Here is a 24,767-nt window from a genome sequence, read left to right as displayed (position 1 = left end):
TATTTAAAAATATCCTATCTTTTAAGATATTTTAAAAATATCTTATCTATTAAGATTTTTTAAATCTTTTTAGATATTTTGACCTTATTTAAATTTAAAATAAGATATTTATAATCATGTAATTTTAAATAGATATAAGATATTTTGCTAACTTTTAAATTTTGTTATTTTATTTATTTAAATTAAATTTAAAAATCTGAAAAGATATTTTATTTATCTTTTCTAATTTTTATTTAATTTTTATTTTTAAAATAACATTTAATTTTTAAAAAGTAGTTAGCAAATTTTGAAATGATATTTAGGTTGGTTGAAACCTAATTTTTTCAAATAGTAGGTTTAATTTTAAATTTTTTAAAATAATTTCGAAATTTTAAATATTTTTTTTTTTTTTTTTTCGAAAATTAATTAATTTTTTTATTTTTTCGAAATTAATTAAAATATTTTATTTAATTATTTATTTTTCGAAATTATTTATTTAAAATTAAATAAATCCTACTTCCAACTATCCAGCTAACCTTGTTGCAGGAGTATGTGTTTTTAGCTTGTATGTAAGTTTTAAAAACCTATTATTACTTGATTGCAAATAGCCATGGTTACCTTTTGCCAGATCTAATGATCTGATGGCTCCCTTGGTCAAGTAAATAATTTGTAACAGGTAAATTTTACAATCTTCTTTCATCTGTGTATGACCTAGCAACATGATAGGATCCATCCAAAGTGTGCCTGTGTGAGCCTATATGTTTATTTTATTATATAGATGCATATAGGTTGTTGCTAAATAAAATGTCACACCATGATAGATTTTATTTAGGTCCATTTAGTTATTGGACTTATTCAATTAATAACAGTTATTCATTTTAAGGTTAAATTCCTCTCTTTTGGGCCTTGTGTGAGAGTTGGGTGCCATAGAAGTGGGTACGACATACTGAACCCAGCACCCCCTCACATGAACTACCCCAATTGTGAAGGCCCATTTGCCTGATTTGAATAACTGTACTAGGTTAATTATAATAGTTTGACCTAATAAAATTGAATTAGCAACATAATTAACTTTTAAAATATATGAAAATTTATTTTCATTTTAATATTTTAAAGTTAATTTTAAGAAAAACACTTTTAGTTTAGATATTATTTCTAGATAAACTATTTGTATTTTTCTTGTATTTAATTAAATATAGAATTTTAACTAACTAAGATTCTTTCTGGAGCTTATTTAATTAAATATTCCTATTTAAGTTATAAATTAGTTGTATCAACTGATTTTTCTTAACTAACTTAAATTTGAATATTTGATTTAAATTTTAAATCAAGTTGAGGAATCTTAGGCATTAGTTATTAAAGATTCTTAAGATATTTTTTTTTAAGTTAATATCTTTTCAAATATTAATTTGAAATGGAATATCTTAGATATTTTTTTTGTTAATATCTTTTCAAATATTAACTTTAAAAGATATCTTCAAATTAAGTGGTTACAACTTAATTTGTGATATTTAATTAAATCTAGATTTGAAATTATTTAAGTTTAAGATTTTTTCTATATAACTTAAATTAGATATTTTTCAAATTTTTGAAAAGGTACTTAGTCAAATAAGATATTTTCTAGATAGTAATTTCTAGACTACTTATTATTTCTAATACTTATATAGGAAAATATTATACTTTTGTGAAATTAATTATTTAAATAATTAATTTTGGTACAATTTTATTAAGTATATTTTTCCTAGTATTAAATAGAAATTAATAATTAAGGCTTCTCTACACTTAATTATTTATTTCTTGAATTTAATACAATTAATTAAGTTGAAAAATCTAAATATCTAAGTTGATTTTCATCATGATACTTAAATATTTATTGATTTTTCATGACACTTAATTAAATAGAAAATTAATTTTAGGTTGAAATTTAATTTTTCAACTTAAATTTAAATAATTTTCAAAATATATATTTTTCTTTATTTTATTAATCAATTTCGAAATTGCATTTTAATTATGCAATATTTTCGAATTTTTTTTGAAAAATAGATTGAGTTGTAAATTAATTATTTATTTTAATTAATTCTTGGACCAACTCAAGTCAATGATTTTTTCATTTAATAGATTAATTTAAAATAAGTGAATTTAAAATATATATATTATTAGAAATTGAATTAACTAGTCAAAAGAATATCTAGATAGGTGATATTTTTGCTTGAAGTATTGCTTTTCTATTTTTATTATTTTCGAAAATTGTATAATTTTTTTTTATACTTAATTTTCGAACCCAATAAATATATTCTCAAAGGAAATTTTTAAGTTGTTAATTATTTATTTAATTCATCTTAAATTAATTTCCTTAATATTTATATTTAAGATTATTACTAAGATGGAAATAATTAATTTTATTTCAATCACCATCTAGTATAATTTTATAAATATTATATTAAATTCTTATTTTTGAATTTTAATTCTTAAATAGAATTTAATGAGATTTATTTATTAGAATAATAAGAAAATACATTTTAAACAATGAGCTTTATTATTATTAAGATATTCGATCTCCATTGTGGGTTTTACACCGCGTTTGTTTTAGTGAGTAATCCTCCCTAATGGAGGAACGTTCATTAGCAATTTCGCACCGTTTAATCTCGCATGATAAGTGGTTTGTAAGTGTTTTATATGGTATAGATCACCCTAATGGTGGCGACCATATTTGACTTGCAAATTGCGAAACAATGGTAGAAGCTCATGAGATAGAATAGCCTTGACTCTCGCCTAAACGGGACAACGCTGGATTCTGATCTTGATCGAATAAAAGGTTGCTAGAATGTTTAACATTTTAGATGAGCCGACAACTCTATTCAATGGATGATAGCTTTGACTCTCGCCTAAACGGGACAACGATATCGCCTTGTTGAAAACCTTGGAAATTATTTAGGATTGAATTTTTTAAGTATTTTCTGATACCATTCCTACTTGCTATGTGCTTATAATTTCTGAATTGATTTTGTGTGTTAAACCATTATTAATTTCTATTTGTTGATTTCTATTATTTTGTAGTATCCTGTTTGTCAAAATGAATCCCATGTTATCACTGTTGACTGAAAATAAGCTGAATGGATCTAACTTTAATAAATGGAATGAGAACATTAATATTGCTCTCATAGGAGAAAGTGCCTTGTTTGTTTTAACTGAGCCGTCACCTGAAGTGCCTGAGGATAATGCATCCAAAGCTGTGAAAGAAAAGTATGAGCGTTGGCAGAAGGCAAATGACAAAGCTCTATACTTTATGCTTTCTAGCATGGTTGACACCCTCAAAACTCGGTTTTCTAAAACTGAGAAGGCTGCTGAAGTTATGACGAAGTTAAATGAGCTATTCGGTAAGGCATCACTTCAGTCACGCTTTGACGCGACTAAGAAGTACATTAACGCACGGATGGAACCTCATCAAAACGTGCGTGATCATGTTCTCCTCATGTCCAGTTATTTCCAAGAAGCCCAGGATCATGGTGCTTTGAAATGGACGAGTGCTACTCAAGTAAGTCTTATCTTGAACGGCTCGACTCCAAAGATTTCTACCATACACATCAAATTATGTCATGAATAAGAAGGAAATTGACTTTCATGAATTAGTCAATGACCTTCAAACTTATGAAAATTTGATTGGAGGACCCAAGAAGAAAGGGAGTAAACCTCATCCTGGTAATGGTAATGGGACGATGAAACCTGAAGCAAATGTCGCCTCTGCTTCAAAGCCCAAATCGAAGAAGAAGTGGAAGAACACCAAGAAGCGAACAAAAGTCATGAAAAAGACTGCTCCTTCTGGTGATGCTACACTTAAAGGAAAGTGTTTCCACTGCAATGAAAAAGGCCATTGGAAACCCCAATGTCCTAAACTTCTTGCAAAGAAACAAGGTATTTCCTTTCATAAACTTTAAGAGTTTTAGTGAATTATTATCCAATTGGATTTATAATTCTGGACTAACTTTGTTTATATGTTTTCTTCTTCTTATAGGCCAAGCTACTTGAACTCAATTGAGTTGGATCAGCAAGCTGGACCAAGGGTGAAATCGTCCAGATGAAGATGAAGCTCTTCAATTTATTTTTTGAATTAATTGTTTTAGTTTAAAGACAATTTGGATTTCAAATTTTAGTTAGGGATATTTATCCCTGTTTCTCTCATATTGTTGCAATATTTTTTTTCATTAATAAAGTTTATTTTTTTTTCGAAATTCCCTATTGCAATTTATGAGATTGAGCTTCATTTAATTCTATCTTCATCAATTATTACCACATTATATTTATATGTTTGTATGTGTAAGTGTTTTTATTATTGATGCAAATTCTACAATATTTACAACTCTTCATAGAGTTATATTATATAAACACTAGAAATTATTTCTATGTTTATCAATAATTGTTCATTCTCATACAATTATTAAGAATTTGTTTAATAAAAGGATCTTATGATCTGATAGGGGTGGAGAAAAGTTAAGAAAACTATGCAGTTCAACGATCTTTTATATCTAATGAACTCTGGATAGTATTCAACTCCACATAAACTCTATCACACAGAGAATCATGATCTTTACAACCTTTAGGGGTGGATCATAATCTCTATATACTTAGGGGTGGAGATTTTCCATAGTACCCTAAATGTATATTCTTAGGGGTGGAGTCTATTCCACAATTCCCTATGAAACACATATCTTGTTTAAACATAGAAGTAATATAATGAGTCAGCTATTGTCAATATAAATTCTTGATCTTGATTGTATGTTCCATTTCAATTTTACTGTTGTAAGTAAGAGTTTGATACCTTTGAAAGCTCTTTGTTAAAGTTTCACACTACCTTAATTGAGTGGGAGAATTTTAAAGTTCTATACCCATCTTTATTAGGTTGATAATTGTGATAGGTACTTAAGAACACTACTGAAAAGCAAATCTAACCATTCACATGGATAGGTATAGCTTATCAGAATTATGAGAATAAGATAAAGAACTCTAGTTCAGTCTATTCGAATGACTTGAGCCAAGAATTCTTAATCCTCATAAAATTTGATGGTATCTTAATTTTGATTACTTTATCTCTGGCATGTATTTTTCACTTCAAATACTAGTCTGCCATGTTGATGACTTAGTCTTAACTTAAAGTTTCAGACTAATACAAAAGTCACAACTAGGTAACTCTCCAAACAATCGAGGTTAAAAGTATTATTTAACCGGACATACGCTATTGAGTGGGAGCTATCTGAGATGTAATCAAATAGGGAACATTAGAAGATATTCAAGAAGGATTTATGAAAGTGATCTATATGTCAGATATTAAGGAACTGTGTATCAGTTGTCTTTGTATCACACCATCTAATTTCGAAATTCTTAAGATGGTGCTTACTTTGGGGGTGGAGGAATTATTGTATAATAATTCAAGCTCTACCAGAGAAGAACTATAACTTGGTCTATTCGAAAATACCAGAAAGTTATATCACTGAAGAAAAGTCTACACTGTATTATCTCAATTACATATTTTAAAATATGAGAGATATGTCCTCTGTTAATTCGGTATGTACTTTTAAAACAGTAAAGATCTCAGTATCCCTTGATGAGTAAAGCATATAGTAAAGGATCTTTCATAAGAGTATTTATGAACTAGTTTCCGGAGAAGTTTGGGTGGATTCAAATATACTACACTTGATCGAAGATCAAGACATCGAATTGACCTATTTGCGCTTGTTTTATATTAGTGCAAGTGGGAGTTTGTTAGGTTTTATGCCCTAAATAAAACTCTTTACAATCTGATTAGTTATCAATATAAGAAATTTGAAGTGATTGATGTTTGCATGAATTTTACATGCTAATGGTATAATATGTTTAATATGTTTATGACATTCATACACACAAAAATCAGTTAAATCCAGATCATATGTTTATTCACAATTACAGTATCGTCAACACAGTGGAATGTGATTGTGATCATATGAATCAAAAGTTTTGGTCCCTGTTTCATCAGTGTTATTGGATTTACACTAATGTGATAATCAGCGATGATGTGTACTTACACTTGGAGTAAGTGTTATGTTCTTTCCATGACATTAGTATAGTATACTAGTTTCGAATGTATGGAGTATACATTGGACTGGACCGATATTGCAACTAAGTTAAGATATTACAAACTTACCGTTATACATATCTTTCCAAGTCAATATCAGTAGTTGATCTTAAGATTAAAAAGAATCTAAATCCTGATATGCTTAGGCTCAACTCAGGAGTGCTATTCATGTTCTTTGATTTATTAGTTAAGCCTACTTTTGGGTCAGGGTGATACGTATATTTTGGGAACATGATAGTATGATTGAGTGGGAGTCTTCCGAACATAAATATGGAATCTATAGCTTCTACTGGTGTATAGAAGTTAAGTGATGATTCCCTTCGAGCTTAGCAAATAGAAGTAAATGGATGAGCTCTTGTTTAACTGACTAATTATTAGATCATTAAACACCATTTACAGGTAGCTAAGTGTTTTAAGGGGCAAAATACATTGAGGGGTGAGAACGGTAAAGAAATCCCATCTCGATGTAAATCATCTATATAGAGGATCTTTAAATCACAATAAGATTATAACAATGGTTAAATGAGATAGTATATTGGTATCGTGAAACATACAATATGCTCTATATAAGTCTGAGAGTGCAATTCTAAGTTCTAAGAGTGGATTCAACGAAGAATTAATAAGTAGGAATTTACTTGGTAAATTTGGTTCACTTATTGGAAGCTCAGCATATAGATCCATGGTCCCCATTCTAGTTGAGAACATTCTGCTTATAAGACTCATTAATTGATTCGTGATTGATCAATTATAATTCTAAAGTTAGACTATGTCTGATTTTATGAATTTTCACTATTCAGGGGTGAAATTGTAAGGAAAAGAGTTTTCTGGGTTTATTTATTTATTAATGGACTTTATATGTCTAATTAATAATTAAATTAAATGACAATATTATTTAATAATGTATTTTAATTATTAAATAATTAGTTTTGGCATTTTAAAGGTTAGAATTGGAAAATTGGCATTTTTGAGAAAATAGAGATAAAATTTGATAAAATTGCAAAATTAAGTGGGGCCCATTACAACACCTATGGCCGGCCACTTATAAGGCTTTTTCAAATTAATATTTTCATTATTTTAATGCCAAATAATTCTAAACCTAAACCTAGTAAGTTGCCTATAAATAGAAAGTGATGGCTCAGTCAAATCATAAGTTTTCATAAGCCTTTCTGACAGAAATTTCTCTCTTCAGAAAAACTGAGCCTTCCCTCACTCTCTACCTTGGCCGAAACCTCTCTCCCTCTTTTCCTTCATCTTTTTCGTGACCCTAGTGAAAGAGTAAGTGCCCACACACAGCAAGCAGTAACTCAATCATAGATTGGAAGACTGTGAAGGATCAAAGCTTGAAGAAGAAGGAGATTCGGGCTCAGATCTTGATTATACTCTGCTACAGAAAGGAATCAAGGGTTAGAGATCTGAGTGGAAGGAGACATTTATTCCGCTGCATCAATGTAAGGTTTTCTTAACTTTATATGTGTTTATTTTATCGTTTTAGAAAGTTCATATTTAGGATGTTAATAAACATACTTGTGAGTAGATCTAAGATCCTGGTAAAATAATTCCCAACAGAATGAGAAGGTGGTAGCCTATGCCTCTAGGCAGCTAAAGGAGTATGAGACAAGGTACCCAACTCATGACTTAGAGTTGGCAGCAGTGGTCTTTGCATTGAAAATCTGGAGGCACTACCTCTATGGAGAGAAGTGTGAAATATACACAGATCACAAAAGCCTAAAATACTTCTTTACGCAGAAAGAGCTCAACATGAGACAGAGGCGGTGGTTGGAACTGGTAAAAGATTACGATTGTGAGATACTGTACCATCCTGGAAAGGCTAATGTAGTGGCGGATGCACTTAGCAGACGCAACTATGCAAGCTTATCAATGTTAAGGGCATTAAAAGTGCCGTTGCAACAGGAAATCGAGAGATCTGGAATAGAGTTAGTAACAGGAAAGCTAGCTAACCTCACAATTGAATCAAATTTATTAGAGAATATCAAAGAAGAACAAGCCCAAGATGAGTTTTTAATCAAGAAGCGGGTCGAACTACAAAATGGGAAAGTCGGGGACTTCTCAGTTAATGAAGAGGGTATTCTACTATACAAGGCAAGGGTGTGTGTACCTAAGAAAGCGGAGTTGCAATCAAAAATCTTACAAGAGGCGCACACTACACCCTATTCTTTACACCCAGGATCAACCAAAATGTACAATGATCTGAAAGGTAGGTATTGGTGGCCGGGAATGAAAAATGATATAGCAGAATTTGTAGCGAAATGTCTTACCTGCCAGCAAGTTAAGGCCGAACACCAGAGACCTGCAGGGCTGTTGCAATCTCTTAATATTCCTGAGTGGAAATGGGAAGATATTGCTATGGATTTTGTGACAGGGTTACCGAAGAACAGCAAACAACAGGATTCCATCTGGGTGATTATCGACAGACTCACTAAATCAGCACATTTTCTGCCTGTGCGCACTAATTACAATGCAGAGCAATATGCTGAACTGTATGTAAAAGAAATTGTAAGGCTACACGGAGTCCCAAAGACCATTGTATCGATAGAGGTTCAGTTTTACTTCTAAGTTTTGGGAAAGTGTGCAAAGTGCTTTGGGCACAAAACTGAAGTTGAGTACAGCATTCCACCCTCAAACTGATGGACAATCGGAACGAACTATTCAAATACTAGAAGACATGCTACGAGCTTGTGCGTTGGATTTCCCAAGTAACTGGAGCAACTATTTGCCACTAATGGAGTTCTCGTACAACAATAGCTATCAATCTACAATAGGGATGGCACCCTATGAAATGTTGTATGGGAGGAAGTGTCGATCACCACTACCCTGGGATGAGGTTGGCGAAACGCGATACTTAGGCCCAGACCTAGTAAGAGAGGCCACTGAAGCGGTAGAAAAGATTCGAAATAGAATGGTAATCGCACAAAGCCGCCGTAAAAGTTATGCCGACGCAAAGAGACGGAATGTGGAATTTGCGGTGGGTGATAAAGTGTTCCTTCGAGTGTCACCGATGAAAGGGGTTATGCGTTTTGGAAAGCGAGGAAAGCTAAGTCCAAGATTTATAGGTCCTTTTGAGATATTGGACGAGTGGGACAGTAGCTTATCGGCGGCATTGCCACCAGTATTAGCTGAGACGCATAATGTGTTCCATATTTCTATGCTACGAAAATACGTGTCGGATCCATCACACGTGCTGAACTATGAAAGAATGGAGCTAAAGCAGGACTTGAGTTATGAAGTGCGACCAGTTCGCATTATAGAGAGAGGAACGAAGGAGTTAAGGTCCAAAAGTATTCCTCTAGTAAAAGTTCTGTGGAGCAACCGTTCAGAAAGGGAGGCAACGTGGGAAATGGAGGGAGACATGAAAGAACAGTACCCCGAACTTTTTGGTAAGTCTAATTTCGAGGACGAAATTTTCTTTAAGGAGGGTAGAATGTAATATCCAGTTTATATACATATATTGGTATTTGGTATATTAAGTGTGATACAATTAAATTATTATTATTATTATTATTATTATTATTATTATTGTTGTTGTTGTTGTTGTTGTTGTGCGTGTGTGATTAGAAAAAAATGATATATATATATTAAATAGTGAGATAAATAAATAGTGAAGCATTAGATTAGTTAGTTAGTTTAAAATTTAAAATTTAAATTTAAATCAGCATAATTTTATCTGATTAGTTAGATATTTATTTTTAAATTTAAACCTATTATACGATATGTTATATACGTATATACTCTATAACCCTAGCAGCCAGATAGTATCGTATTCCCTTATTCTCACCATCTCTCAATTTCCTTTTTTTTTTATTCTCTCTATTGAACCAAATCAATTGTTTTAATCTTAAGAGCTTCGGGGTTAGCAATCAACCGATCATCGTTCCGTGTCTTCGAAATCTTCAGGTAAAATTCGTACTTGTTTTTATTTTCGTTTTCAGAGAAATAGGCTTTCATAAAACTATCATATCTCTCTCCCCATAGGTCCGTTTTCAGTGATCTAGGTACCGTTTTAAAGATAATTTAATGGTCTATATTTTTTATGAAGAAACTCTTTCCTAATTCTGAGTATTTCGATGTCAAAAATTCATGTTTTACAGACTGTCGATTTACAGTTTTTTTTAAAAATTTCTTTCCGATATTACCTTAGTAAAAGTGTGATATCTCTCTCGATATCTATTATTTTACAGCGATTCTTATACTGTTAGAAAGATAATTCAATAATTTATATTTTCTTTGAAGAAACCTTTCCCTAGTTCGGAGTTCTTACCAGTCAAAAGTTAGGATCTTTACTCGGTTATGGTATTTCGTTTTAAGTTTTGTTTCAGAAAAAGTATCTTCAGTAAAAATTCAATATCTCTCTCAATTTTGATCCATTTTAAAAGATCTTTATCTCATTTTAAAGCTTAGGAAAATAGCTACATTTTTTATGAAGAAAGTATTGTCTAGATCACGGTGTAACTATTTTTAAAACATTTATTTTTGGGCTGTATTCAGAAATCGGCATGATCCAAGATTTTAAAGAAACTATTTTGAGAAAACATGCATAACTCCTAGATTATAGCTCCGATTTTGATGATCTTTATACCGTTGGAAAGGTCTTTCAATTAACTAAAAACTTTGTGAACAGTAGGACTTCTAATTCAAACGTTTTATATGTCAAATTCTAGGTTAAACTTGCTGTACAGTAAGAGTAATAAATATATTGAGTTTATCGGTGGACTAAGGGTATCACTAATTGTTATAGGGCCTAGAAGGTATCGTAAGAGTTAATTACAGCGGAGTTGAGGTAAGGAAAAATAATTATACTTTATACTTGTTGCTCAAGAATTCGCCCAAAATACGTGGACCAGTCAAGAGGGGACACGTGGATCAGATAACCTGGAAAGATTTGCTAAGTCTTTTTATGCCACCAGGAAGCGCTATTAACATGGGTCCCGGAGGAGACACCCGGAGTACAAGTTACTCCCGGAAGCTAGTATAGCGTGAAGGCCCTCCGGGATGTGTCAGGTCTCTCCCGAGAAATCAAGTCGCATTTAATGCTGCATGGGAGGAAGCGTGTTGGGACTGTAACACGCAATAAAGTCTGACGGCACAACCCCCAAACAGCAGCGCTACAGTAATGATCATTTAAGTCTAGCGACGGCTATTCTGCGAAGAGTCACGTCAATCATAAGACAAAAAGGACATTCTCCATAAAAGCCCTACAGCACCTAGGGATTTGACCATGCATCACCCATGGTATATTCATCGGAAATGCCCAACTTTATGGATACTTACAGACACATGTGTAAGAACAATTCTAGGGATCATCCCACCAAAACACTATAAATACCCCCTCAAAGCTCATTTAATGGGGTCGGAGAATCTTGGTTGCATAAGAGCAAGAAGAGAAAAAACTCACCAAGAACATTCTTTGTATTTAAGAGAAAAACATTCTCTCAAGTGTAGAATCTGTATTAAATACATCCATTAATAGCAGTGGCTCGTGGACTAAGGCTCATTAACGCCCCAACCACGTAAAAAGTCTTCATCTCACTTTCTTACAGCTCATTATTATATTTATATTATTAACAGTTGCCGAAAACCTCGGTCAATATTTTGGTGCTTTCATTGAGAGCTGAGGAAAGCTACTTCACAACAAGCATTTAACTTCACGATAATGGTGGAGACAAGAGCTACACGTCATCCTCGCCCTCTAGAAGACGCTCAAGATCCCAATGAGGAAGATGTAGCCTCAAGGGCAGCAGAGGAGTCCGAGGAAGAAGAAGAAATAGTTCCCGATGAAAACCACGAGGAACACCTCGACGAGTACGCTTACGATGATGGAAGCTACCAAGAGCTGGTGCTCCTCAGACAAAAAGCTATCGATCATGAAGCTGAGATCGAAGCTCAGAAGGTGCAAAATCAAAAAATGCATGAAGTGATGCTAGCCATGCAGAAAGCCATGGAGGCAGCTGGCATTCACGTGCATCCTAAGGCGATGGCCGCTGGACTCGACGGAGAGCCAGCGACGTCTTCGCCTAATTCCCAGCAGCAAAGGCCTAGGGAGCCTAGCCCTATAAGGCACCCTGCTGAGGAAAACCAAACAAAAAACCCTACTTCTGCCCCTGGTCGAAAGAAAAAGGCGCAGGATCCGCGTAAGGTCCGCTCAGATTTCCCTAAGGGGAAAGGTCCGCAGAGGGGCAAGCCCCAAAGAGGGAGTCTTGGCCCTCAGGATCGAGGGGACCGGAAAAGCGTTTCCGTGCACCAGGAACCAGGGGGTAGAGGAAGAGGAGGACAGAGATGCCCACCCATTGATCTGAGAAATCAAATCAATGGGAATCAAGGTGACCTCCGGGATCACCTTGACCAAAAAAGATACAGACCCGTAGTCTCCTCGGGTACTGTAAACGAAGGAATTATGGCAGAGCTTGCCATCCTTCGAAAAGATATTGCCCGAGTCTCCCGGAGGCAGAAGGGAGATGACTCCGACTCGGACAGTGAGGACCGGGAGCCTTGTGCCAAACATATCCTGGAGGCGGAGCTCCCTAAAAACTTCAAGATGCCCGAGATGGCGGCATATACTGGGAACTCCGACCCCAGTGATCACTTGTCACGATTCAACCGAGTCATGACAGTCATGCGGGTCAGCAATGACGCCAAATGCCTATGCTTCCCCCTCACTCTGAGCGGATCGGCAGAGGAATGGTTCAAGAAATTGGAACCAGGATCGGTGGGATGTTGGAACAAACTCCAAACCAACTTCCGGAGACAATTTGTCGCCGCCAGGAAGGTCAACTTGGAGGTTAGTGCCTTGACCAACATCAAGCAACTGCCCACCGAGACCTTGAAGAATTACATCAAGAGGTTCCGAGAGGAAGCCTCGAAGACCAAGAAGGTCGACGACGGACAACAGCTTGCGCTTCTCCAAGCAGGAATCCGCACCGGGACTCCCTTCTGGAACGAATTACAGCAAGAAGGCGCTGCTAGCCTTCAGGACTTCCAGAAGCGAGTCCAAAAATATATTAACCTCGAAGAAGCCCAGATCGTGGCTTACGGAGGCTATTATCCCACCGGGATAGCAGGATACATGCCAGGAGTGTCGCCCTCGGGTACTGTCCCGACCGCGACCCCTCCGGTAAGTGGCATACAGTTTTCTGCTACTCCCGGATACAGCCAGGGCCAAGCTTTGCCCCCGGCATCTTCCCATTACGGCAACCCGTCCGGGGTGAATGGACGGGCTCCTTCACAGGCTGCCCCGACCGCTAGCTTGACAGGCCCTACCCAGGGGTCGAGAAGCAAAAGGTCTTCCAAGGGCAGCACCCGAACGGGAGAGAAGCGCCAAAAGAAGGGGTACACACCCCAATACACCCAGTACACAGAGCTCACGGACTCTCAGGAACGTGTCTATTTTGCCACAAGGCAGAATACGCACTACCGGAGACCCCAGCCATTGTACAGAGACAGCTCCCGGAGAGATCCGAGTAAAAGGTGCGAGTACCACAACGACATTGGCCACAGCACCAATGAGTGTAAAAATCTCAAAGATGAGATTGAGAATCTGATCCGTTTGGGCCACCTCTATGAGTGGATCAAAAATAGGTTACCCCACCTTAACCCGGGGCAGGTGGCAGGGGGCATGCCTTCGGGAACACCAGGGAGTACAGCAGGAGTATTGCCTCCACCGCTCCGCCGAGTGACGCCCAGCATATACCCGGACTACCGCCCCGGCCTAATGGACGGGTAGCCATGATCTCCGGAGGTCCCCATATCGGAGGAAACACTCGAAAGGAGCGGAAGAGATATGCCGAGGCCGCAAGACACAGTGAGGTGTGGGAGGTCACTCAACTCCCAGCTCAAAGGCCTCGGCTAATGGACCAGCCCATAACGTTCACGGAAGAAGACGCCAAGACGGTGCGCTTTCCTCATCACGACCCGCTGGTCATAGAGACCCCCATTGCAAATAAAGTGGTGGCTAGGGTCCTGATTAACAATGGAAGTTCCGTGAATTTGCTCTTCAAAGAGGCCTTCACCGCGATAGGATTGACCGACCGGGACCTCTCTCCTAGTGGATCGCAGCTCACAGGGTTTAACGGGACAACGCTAATCCCGATGGGAAAAGTCAGGCTCCCAGTTACCCTGTGCCCGGATACCCCCCAAAGCACATTCAAGTATTGCACCTTTGTGGTGGTAGACTGTCCAACAGCCTACAACGCAATCTTAGGCCGACCGGCCCTCGTCGACTTTGGTGCAATAACTTCAATCCGACACCTATGCCTAAAATTCCCTACCCAGGAAGCCGGAGTCGGAACGGTGAGGGGAAATCAAGGAGAGGCCAGGCAATGTTACAATGTTGCCACCCACTTGCCAGTACTCATGGTCCGGGGGCCCCCCGAAATAGAGAAGGCTGAAGAAGACGAGCTGGATCCTCGCATAGGATCCGAAAGGGTCGTAGAACCAATGGAGGACGTCGAAGAGATACCAGTGTGCGACGACGACTCCACCAAAGTACTCCGGATAGGGAGAAGCCTAGATCCGGAGGAAAAAGATAAAATAATAAAAACACTGAAGGGCGCCATCGACATTTTCGCATGGCGCCAAGAAGACATGACCGGCATCAGCCCTCATGTCATCACCCATGTACTCAATGTCAACCCGGACATGCCCCCTGTACAACAAAAGAGACGCCCGCTCGACTCGGTGAAAGCCGAGGCCTTAGAGAAAGAGGTGGATAAACTTTTGTCCAATAGCATGATCCGCGACGTATACTATCCGGAATGGCTGGCCAATCCGGTCCTGGTGCCCAAGCCAAACGGGACTTGGCGGGTTTGTATAGATTTCACAGATCTAAACAAAGCCTGCCCAAAGGACTGCTTTCCGCTGCCCAGGATCGACCAGATGGTGGACGCCACGTCCGGATTTAAACTGCTATCTTTCATGGATGCCTATGCTGGGTACAACCAAATAAAAATGCATACGGCAGACCAGGAGTGCACTAGCTTCGGGGCCAGATAAGGGGGTATACTGTTACCTAGTCATGCCTTTCGGACTGAAAAACGCCGGAGCAACCTATCAAAGAATGGTTAACCGGATGTTTAAAAGCCTCCTGGGACGAAACATGGAAGTATATGTAGACGACATGCTCGTGAAATCCAAAGCATGCAACAGCCATGCAAGCGACCTAGAGGAATGTTTCGAAGTCGTCCGGAGATACGGCATGAAACTCAACCCGAAAAAATGCACCTTCGGGGTCAAGTCGGGAAAATTCCTGGGCTTCATAGTCAGCCAAAGGGGGATCGAGGCGAACCCGGAGAAAATCCAAGCTCTCCTGGACATGCCATCCCCCAAAAAACATAAGGACGTGCAAAGTTTTACCGGAAAGGTAGCCGCACTGAGCCGCTTTATCTCACGGTCCACGGACAAGTGCATACCCTTCTTCAACATACTGAAGAAATGCCAAAAGTTCGAATGGACGGATGAATGCGAAGAGGCATTCAAAAGGTTAAAAGACCATATGGCCAAACCTCCTATCCTATCAAAACCCGTCCTTGGAGAAGACTTGTTCCTTTACTTGGCCGTCTCCGAGCATGCGGTCAGTGCTGCATTGGTCCGGGAGGAAGAAAAAATTCAGCACCCCGTGTACTATGTTATTAAACGCATGGTAGGGGCCGAGACAAGGTACCCGGTTATTGAAAAGTTAGTATTCTGCCTCCTGATGGCATCACGGAAGTTGAGACCATACTTCCAAGCCCATCCGATCAGAATTTTGACCAATCATCCACTCCGGCAAGTTCTCCAAAAGCCCGAAGCATCCGGAAGACTCCTCAAGTGGGCAATGGAGCTGAGTCAGTTCGACTTACATTACGTGCCTCGGATTTCCATAAAAGGCCAAGCCTTGGCGGACTTCATCACCAAATGTAATGAAGCCGAGGCAACAGCCAATACACCAGAGCCACCCATCCCCACTTGGAGAGTATTTGTGGATGGAGCTTCTAATGAAAACGGTTCAGGAGCCGGAGTGGCTATGATATCACCTACTGGGTTGCGGCTCCAGGCAGCACTCCGATTCAACTTCACAGCTTCGAATAATGAAGCCGAATATGAGGCCCTGATAGCAGGGCTAAAATTGGCTAAAGCTGTAGGAGCCAAGAGGGTGGAAGTCTACAGCGATTCTCAGCTGGTAGTAAACCAAGTTTCCGGAGAATACCAAACTCGCGGCGAGAGGATGGCCGCGTACGTAACAATAGTCCGAGAACTGCTCCACGAGTTCACGGACTATAAAATAGAAAGAATCCCCCGAGAAAAGAACGCTCACGCGGACTGTCTGGCTAAGTTAGCCTCGGACAGCGAAATCGAAGAGCTGGGGGTAGTACCAGTGGAACGTTTGGCAGAGCCAAGCATCAAAATAAAAGAGACAACACAAACGGTTGGGCAAGAACCCAGCTGGATGGTCCCCATCGTAAAATACATAACCACAGGTGAGTTGCCCCAAGAGAGGGCACTGTCTCGAAAGATTCAGTATCAGGCTCATCGTTATGTAATGATGGATCAAATTCTCTACCGGAGAGGACTCAGCATGCCTTATTTAAGGTGTGTATCGGACCCTGAAGCTAGACAAATCATGCTGGAGGTCCATGAAGGGTTCTGTGGAGATCATACGGGAGGACCCAGCCTCTCAAAGAAAATATTGAGGCAGGGATACTTCTGGCCAACAATGAAAAAAGATTGTATAGACTATGTCCAAAAGTGTGACTCGTGCCAAAGGTACGCGAACATACCGAGAGCTCCTCCAAATGAGATCACTCTGATGACCAGCCCCTGGCCCTTCGCGGTCTGGGGCATAGATCTCATCGGGTCTCTACCTACGGGAAAAGGAGGAGTAAAGTATGCAATAGTAGCGGTGGACTACTTCACCAAGTGGACAGAGGCTGAGCCTATGAAGACAATAACCGCTAAGAAGGCGTTGGACTTTGTTATCAAAAACATAGTGTGTCGATACGGCTTACCTCACAAAATAGTCTCAGACAATGGAAAGCAATTTGATTGCGAGGAATTTACTGACTTCTGCAACCAACACGGAGTAGTGAAAAGCTTCTCCGCGGTAGCCCGGCCTCAGACAAACGGCCAGGCGGAAGCAGTCAATAAAATCCTAAAGGTCACCTTGAAAAAGAAGCTGCTGGCTTGTAAAAATAACTGGCCTGAAGAATTGCCAAGGGTATTGTGGGCCTACCAGACGACCCCCAGAACCACAACCGGTCACTCGCCGTTCTCAATGGCATACGGGTGTGAAGCAATGGTCCCGGTGGAAACATTATTCCCATCCCACAGGAGGACGACTTACGATCCGGCCACCAATCAGGCCCTGCTCCAAGAAGCTCTGGATCAAGTCGAAGAACTCCGGGATGAGTCCCAAATACGGATGGCCGCTTATCAAAAGAAGGTGACCAAGTATTTTAACTCCAAGGTTAAAAACAGAAAATTCGCTATTGGGGATATGGTCCTAAGAAGGGTTTTCCCAGCCACCCAAGAACCCGGAGTGGGGGTACTTGGACCAAATTGGGAAGGACCATATGAAATCGAGGACGAGATCGGTTCTGGCACTTACAAACTGAAAAGAATGGACGGAACTACTGTCCCAAGAGCCTGGAACGCCGATCACCTCAGAAAGTATTACCAGTAGCGAATTAAACTTAGATTTTGTTCAAAGGGTTTGTACCGTCCAAATGTATGCCTCCTTTATATTAAATAAAACTGAGTGCCTTAAAAACAAAGTTTCTATGCCACTCAGGGGGGTACTAGGGTATACCGCACGGACAAACAAAAACAATCTAAGTAAAATATCCTGACCCAAAGGGCAGGTCAAGCTAAGTAAAATATCCTGACCCAAAGGGCAGGTCAAGCTAAGTAAAATATCCTGACCCAAAGGGCAGGTCAAGCTAAGTAAAATATCCTGACCCAAAGGGGAGGTCAAGCTAAGTAAAATATCCTGACCCAAAGGGGAGGTCAAGCTAAGTAAAATATCCTGACCCAAAGGGCAGGTCAAAAAACATGCGCAAAAATAAAGAGCGTAAGTATGAAAACCCTGAGCCAAAGGACAGGTTGAAATATATAAGTGTGAAAAAAGATCGCATATATATATAAATAAAAAAAAAATATCCTAGCCCGAAGGGTAGGTCATACACATGTAAAGGGCCCGGGGACAGGCCTTAAATTGTCTCCCCTTCAAATAAAAGCTGCCGCCTGTATGTAAATTGTTCTAAGGCAGCAGCAAGTATGTACAAAAAAAAAGAGTTATAAAAAGAACGGGTAAAATCTGGGTCAATAATATGGCAGCTCAGTCAGCCCGCGGCGGAAGACGAGGTCCAATCTGTGCCTCAAGCTCAGCATCAAGCCTCTTCTTCTTTTCCCGAAATTTGGCAATCATGTCCTCGGGTTTGGGATAAAAAGAAAGCTTGATACTCTGATCATTGGTGGCCCAAGCCATGTAGACACCATCATCAAAGCGCTTCGGGCACCGGGCGCAGGAGACAGGAGAAAGGAGCTCGGCCCTTTTGGCCTTCCTGATAGACTGATCTTTGTAGTCCCGAAGCTCCTTCAACTCCGCAGCTAGAGCGGCCTTGGATTCGATATCCGACTGGTGAGTCTCCTCTAGAGACCTCACCTTGGCGGCCATTTCATCCAAAGCCTCCCTGGCCTCCCGAAGATCCCGCCTGGCCTTCTCGGCAGGCTCGGTTTGAGCCCTTAGTTCCTCCTGATGATGGGCCTCCATCCTGCCTCTCCGCTGGGCCTCAGCCTGGATCATGGCCTCCGCCTGAGCCTCCCTCCGGATGGCCTCCTCCTCCTTAGCCTTGGCCTTCTCTTCCTTGGCCTTGGCCGCTGCTTCCTAGCGCTCGGCAGCCTCTTGGTAGATCTGCCTCTCCGCTGTGAGGTCTTGGAGGACCTTCCTGACGTCGTTCATGTCCCCAAAGTCAGACAGAGCGAAGCCATGGTTTATGATGTTCCTGGAGAGGCGACCAGCCTCAGCAGCAAGCTGAGCCATAACGGGATATAAGAAAAAATTTCTCAAAGGAAGAAAACGAAATGCAAACAACAAAAAGGAAACGCAAAAAATTGCAAAGTACTTACCACTGTGAGGGAATGGCTGAGGTCCTGGACCTGGAAGATGGAGTTCAGGGAAGCGCAAGTGGCGAACCGTTTGGGCGCACAGCGTGTAAGCTGAGAAGCGAACTCACCGGTCATTTCCGCGGCAAAGGGAGCCAAAGTGGGCCCTAGGAGGGGACGGAACCAGTCCGTTAAAGGGTCCAGGTTGAGGTTCCACGGATCATGATAGTCCGGATGGTTGATACTCGCCTCAACCTCAGCTCGCAGAATCCTCCTAAGGGCCTCCACCTCAGCATATCCCCGGGAGTACTCGTCCATAGCGTAGTTGTGTTTGGCTATGCGAAGCTCCTGCCTCACCTCATCCCCCGGGATCGGGGTAAGATCGATGTGAGGAGGAGCAGGATTTTCCTCCATCGGAGAAACCCCGCCGTCTAGGCCATGAGCGGGAGTGTCGGCCCTCCGAGGCCTCTTCGGCTCGTCCTGGGCAATCATCTTGCCCTTACGCTTGCGAATCAGAGCCACTTCAGGCTCCTCCTCGTCCTCCTCTGCTACCACTGGAAGGGCCTGAGGCTCTCCAGTACCCTCGGCGGCATCCTCCGAGAAGTCCCAGCCTTTCCCTTGGCCTTCTCCCGGAAGCACCTCCTCGTCATCCACTAAGTCAATGGTTTCGGGAGGAGCGCCGGAAGGAACCTTCAAAGAAGGAGCCGGGGGAGAGGGGGTGAAAGCCGGAGGAGCCACCGGAGTATGGACCCCGGCAAGCTGTTCCAGGATGGCATCCATGGAGGTACCTGTTCCAATAAAATAAGCAAGTGTTAGAAGTTCGTGAGAAACTGCTTACAAAAGGTGCAGCAAATAAACTACTCCTACCCGGACTTCCTAATTCGGCCCTAGCAAAGTCCCGAACTTTAATGCTGGCAGCATCATCTCCAAGATAACTGTCCGAGGGCCGAAACCAGCTGGACGCTATGTAAGCCGACGGACCTAAGGGAATAGGTTCCGGAGGGCCGGGGCCCATCCGGGACCGACCTAGGTAATCTCCTAAGTTTGTAAAATAAAATTCCTTCAAATGATCCCCCCATCGGGTCGACGGCATCTTAAACCTACGGAGACGCTCGTCGAACCCTATGGGCCTACGACTGGTATATTCATCAACGGAAGGGACATAGTGAATTATCAAGGGAGACTTACCACCAGCACCGGAAGTGCTAGCACCGGGAGCACCCGAGTTTGGTTCGGGGGCTGAAGGTTGAGGCCGGGAAGTCTGGTTCTCGGAAGAACCTTCAAGACGAAGGGGCCCCCCGGCAGAAGGACCCCCAATCTCTTCTTGAAGAATCTTGTCAAAAAATTTTGCCTCGGACTTCCCGCCAATGGCTTGGCTCCTTCGCACCACCGGACTCCCCACGCGAAGCCCTCTCCCAGAGGCAGCCTGGGCCTTAGAATACGCCTTCTCCTGGGCCTTCCGGTAGAGATAATCCTGATACTTCTTCTCTGCCGTGGCAATGAGCTCATCCCGGAAGGCCTTCTCCGCAACCGGCGCCCTCACATTAGGGCAGATGACCTTGGAGAGGTTGGAGTCGTCCACGGATTGATGAGAAAGGATAAGTTTAGCCTTTCTACAATTCCCCGTGGTGACCAGGCCCCCGACATCAAGATCGGCGTGGTCGTAGGAGGCGAAGGCTTGGGCCCTTCGAAGGAAAGCCTGAGTGGGGAGCGTCCGCTGGTAAGGTGGGATCCGCACCCACTCCGTGAGAAGCTCCGGGTGGTCCACGGCCCTGAACCCGGACGAGAAGAAAAATCGGTGGCGGTACTCCTTAACATGAGTCTGCCTATTATACGGAACCACCCCCTCGTTAGCAGGGTGGATCCGGAACCCATAAAAACCATCCTTAAGTTTGTCCCCTTTCTTGGGGACGGATACAAGTTCATAAAAATATAAAATTTCCGCCGGGCTGGGAGACCCCCAGCCGCGGGCGGTGTAAAAAATAAATAAGCCTGAGAGCAGGCGGTATGCTTGAGGAATAAGTTGGTATGGCGCAAGGCCGACAAATACAAGAAAATTAACAAAATAATCTTGGAGCGGGAGCATGGCACCGGCCATCAGATGTGTCTGACTCCAAGCCCCGAAGCCGTCATAGTTGTGATTGGGCGTCTCCGAGTCACGAGGAGGCCGGTGGAATGTCCCTGAGGTAGAGGGTTTGATCCCAGCCACATTAATGATGTTCTCCAGCTGGTGAGGGCAAGTCAGGGTCGATCGAAGCTCGGCCGCTTCCCAACCAGTGGCGCGGGACTTGTACCCTTCCTGGGCAACAGGTCCCAGAGAAACCTCCTCCAGGGTGGCTATGTTTTTCCCTTTCTTCTTCGAAGATTTCGAGCCAGAAGCAGACATTTTATGTTCTGAGAAAAACAAAAGAAAAAAAAAACCCAGCAGTTAGGTCCCATACCAAACCCTAAATCAAGAAAAAGGGAGTGGGGGTCCCCTAACCGCTGGAAAGAGGCCCCCTCCGGACACGTGTCACCTGGGAAACTCAGGAGAGAATCCCTGAACAGGTGTCGGGTGCAGTAAAATCGCAGAAAAGTGTTTTTGCAAAAGGGAAAAGAAAAAGAGGAAAGCCTTCCTATGCCCTAAGCAATTGCTAATCGAAGAACACATGGCCTTCTTCAAACAAAGCTGTATGCCTACAACAGAGGCATGACAATGGCGACTCTACAGCTAACACAGTAAACATAAAGCGTAACTCGAAGAACTCAAACACTCACACACCCAGAAGTCTCTAAGTGCGAACCCAGAAAACAAACAAAGTAAATGTAAGCATGTCATTATTTAAAGATGCAAGAAACTTACAGTTGATTGCTGAACTGGGGGTACTGAGTATGGTCGAATGAGAGTTGAGAGGCACTGGCAAAACCGAACACTGGAAAATTAAAAGAAGTGTTTAAGTGTTGAAACAGTTTGTGCTACTTTGAAGAATTTTCTCTCTGAGAAATTCGAGCAGAAATGGCAAGGAATGGAAAGTAACCGAAATGAAGGAAAGGTGGTGGCTTTTATAGGCAAAAGTGCATGAGGAACAGGCGTCTTCACCTACCAATCGTACGGTGGGGGAAACGCGCGATTCGAATTCCCAATAAATCAACGGACCAGATCAATCTACCATTAAGGCGGTGGAAACATTTGAGTATCCGTCTGACACCATCAATGCGCCGCATCAATCATGGGGCGTGAAACGAATCGACCTCTGCAAAAGTGAATCGCCGCATTTAATGCCATTATTAGACACACCTTCACGCGCTCCCAAGTCATATCAGAAGACCGAGGAGGCGGCTGGAAACATTCCTGCAAACAAACATATTGCTGCATTAAATGTCATCATTTAATGTGCCCCCACGCGCTCGAGGCTCGAGCTGGGGAAACGAAGGGTCAACCGGAAACACTTGATCAAGCCTTGGTTTATTTTTACTAAGTAAACAAGGCTTGGGGGGTAAATGTTGCTCAAGAATTCGCCCAAAATACGTGGACCAGTCAAGAGGGGACACGTGGATCAGATAACCTGGAAAGATTTGCTAAGTCTTTTTATGCCACCAGGAAGCGCTATTAACATGGGTCCCGGAGGAGACACCCGAAGTACAAGTTACTCCCGGAAGCTAGTATAGCGTGAAGGCCCTCCGGGATGTGTCAGGTCTCTCCCGAGAAATCAAGTCGCATTTAATGCTGCATGGGAGGAAGCGTGTTGGGACTGTAACACGCAATAAAGTCTGACGGCACAACCCCCAAACAGCAGCGCTACAGTAATGATCATTTAAGTCTAGCGACGGCTATTCTGCGAAGAGTCACGTCAATCATAAGATAAAAAGGACATTCTCCATAAAAGCCCTACAACACCTAGGGATTTGACCATGCATCACCCATGGTATATTCATCGGAAATGCCCAACTTTATGGATACTTACAGACACATGTGTAAGAACAATTCTAGGGATCATCCCACCAAAACACTATAAATACCCCCTCAAAGCTCATTTAATGGGGTCGGAGAATCTTGGTTGCATAAGAGCAAGAAGAGATAAAACTCACCAAGAACATTCTTTGTATTTAAGAGAAAAACATTCTCTCAAGTGTAGAATCTGTATTAAATACATCCATTAATAGCAGTGGCTCGTGGACTAAGGCTCATTAACGCCCCAACCACGTAAAAAGTCTTCATCTCACTTTCTTACAGCTCATTATTATATTTATATTATTAACAGTTGCCGAAAACCTCGGTCAACAATACTTGCTTTTTATATGGTTTGAGTACCTAGTATGACTGCTTGAATAAATTGTATTGAAACTGTGGAATGTGATAGTTTCGGTGAAATATTAGTGTTTTGTCGATGGATTGTATATGGCTGTTTAATCATGTTCCAGGTACTTGGAAGTGGTTGGAAACCACACATGTATGGTGATGTGGTAAGTGAGGCAGTGTACGTAAGGGTGCACTGGTTATTGGTACTGCGTTCTGGTTAAGAACGTAAGACACTCCAGATTTGTATGGAAGCTGGTGTGTGATTGTGAGTGTGAGTATGTGGTATTTCAGTATTTGTGTGGCTGCCTCTATTTATACTTATGATTAGGTTGTTGTATGTTTGATGTATATGTTTGTGCTATGATGTGTGAATGCTGGTACATAGTATTTTGTTTTCCTTACTGGGCTTTGCAGCTCACCCCTTATTTACCCCCTATGTGCAGATAAGTAAGCCTGTAAGCTTTCGGTGACAAGTTGAGTCTGGGCAGCATGGGGTGTATCTCGTGTGATCATGTAACTGCGTGTGGTCTTGGCCATCTTCCGCTGAAAGTTTTTTTTTAAATTTATTAAACTTATCGAGGATGTTGTCGTTTAAATTTTCTATTACTTTTCCCTAAGTGGTAATACTTTATTTTCAACTGGGTATCCATGTTTTGAAAAGTGTTTTTTTTTTTTTAAAAATAAAGGCAACATTAGTATCTTAACGCCAGTTTATTTATGGCATCTTATTTTACGTAAGTAAGGGCGTTACACCATATAAGGAAATTGGGCCTCACTTTGCGACTTTCCCATTTTGTTATTTTTCAATCTCATTTTCTCAAAAAATGCCAATTTTCCAATTCGAACCATTTAAATGCCAATTCTAATTATTTAATAACATAAAAATAATTATTAAATAATATTGTCATTTAATATATTTATTGATTTAGACATATAAAGTATCTTATTTAATAAATAAACCTAGAATCTCTTTTCTTTACAATTTCGCCCTTGCTTTGTGAAAATTCATAAACTAGACATAGTCTAACTTTAGAATTATAATTGATTAATCAAAATCAATTAACTGAGTCTTACAAGCAGTATGGTCTCAGCTAGTATGGGGACCATGGGCCTATATTTCCAAGCTTCCAATAAGTCGAACCGAATTTACCAAGTAAATTCCCTAACTTATTAAATCCTTATTGAATCCACACTTAGAACTTGGAATTGCACTCTCAGTCATATAGAACGCTCTTTATGTTCCACGATATAGATACGTCATTAGTTATCCATTGTTATAATCCTAATTTGATCAATGACCCTCTAATAGATGAT

General features: G+C 40.8%; 1 long non-coding RNA gene across 1 annotated transcript; it reads left to right on the top strand.

The window, feature by feature from the left end:
- Positions 1-9,205: 9,205 nt before the first annotated feature.
- On the top strand, positions 9,206-24,097 carry LOC133037872 (uncharacterized). The gene is made up of 3 exons (XR_009687857.1): positions 9,206-9,997; positions 10,839-10,880; positions 23,897-24,097. It is a non-coding gene; the product is annotated as an uncharacterized LOC133037872 (long non-coding RNA).
- Positions 24,098-24,767: the final 670 nt, after the last annotated feature.

Source organism: Cannabis sativa, chromosome 5, assembly GCF_029168945.1.
Source record: "Cannabis sativa cultivar Pink pepper isolate KNU-18-1 chromosome 5, ASM2916894v1, whole genome shotgun sequence".
Classification (NCBI taxonomy): Eukaryota; Viridiplantae; Streptophyta; class Magnoliopsida; order Rosales; family Cannabaceae; genus Cannabis; species Cannabis sativa.
The sequence above is the reverse complement of the archived record's forward strand: the minus strand, read 5'-3'. Positions and strand labels throughout refer to the sequence as shown.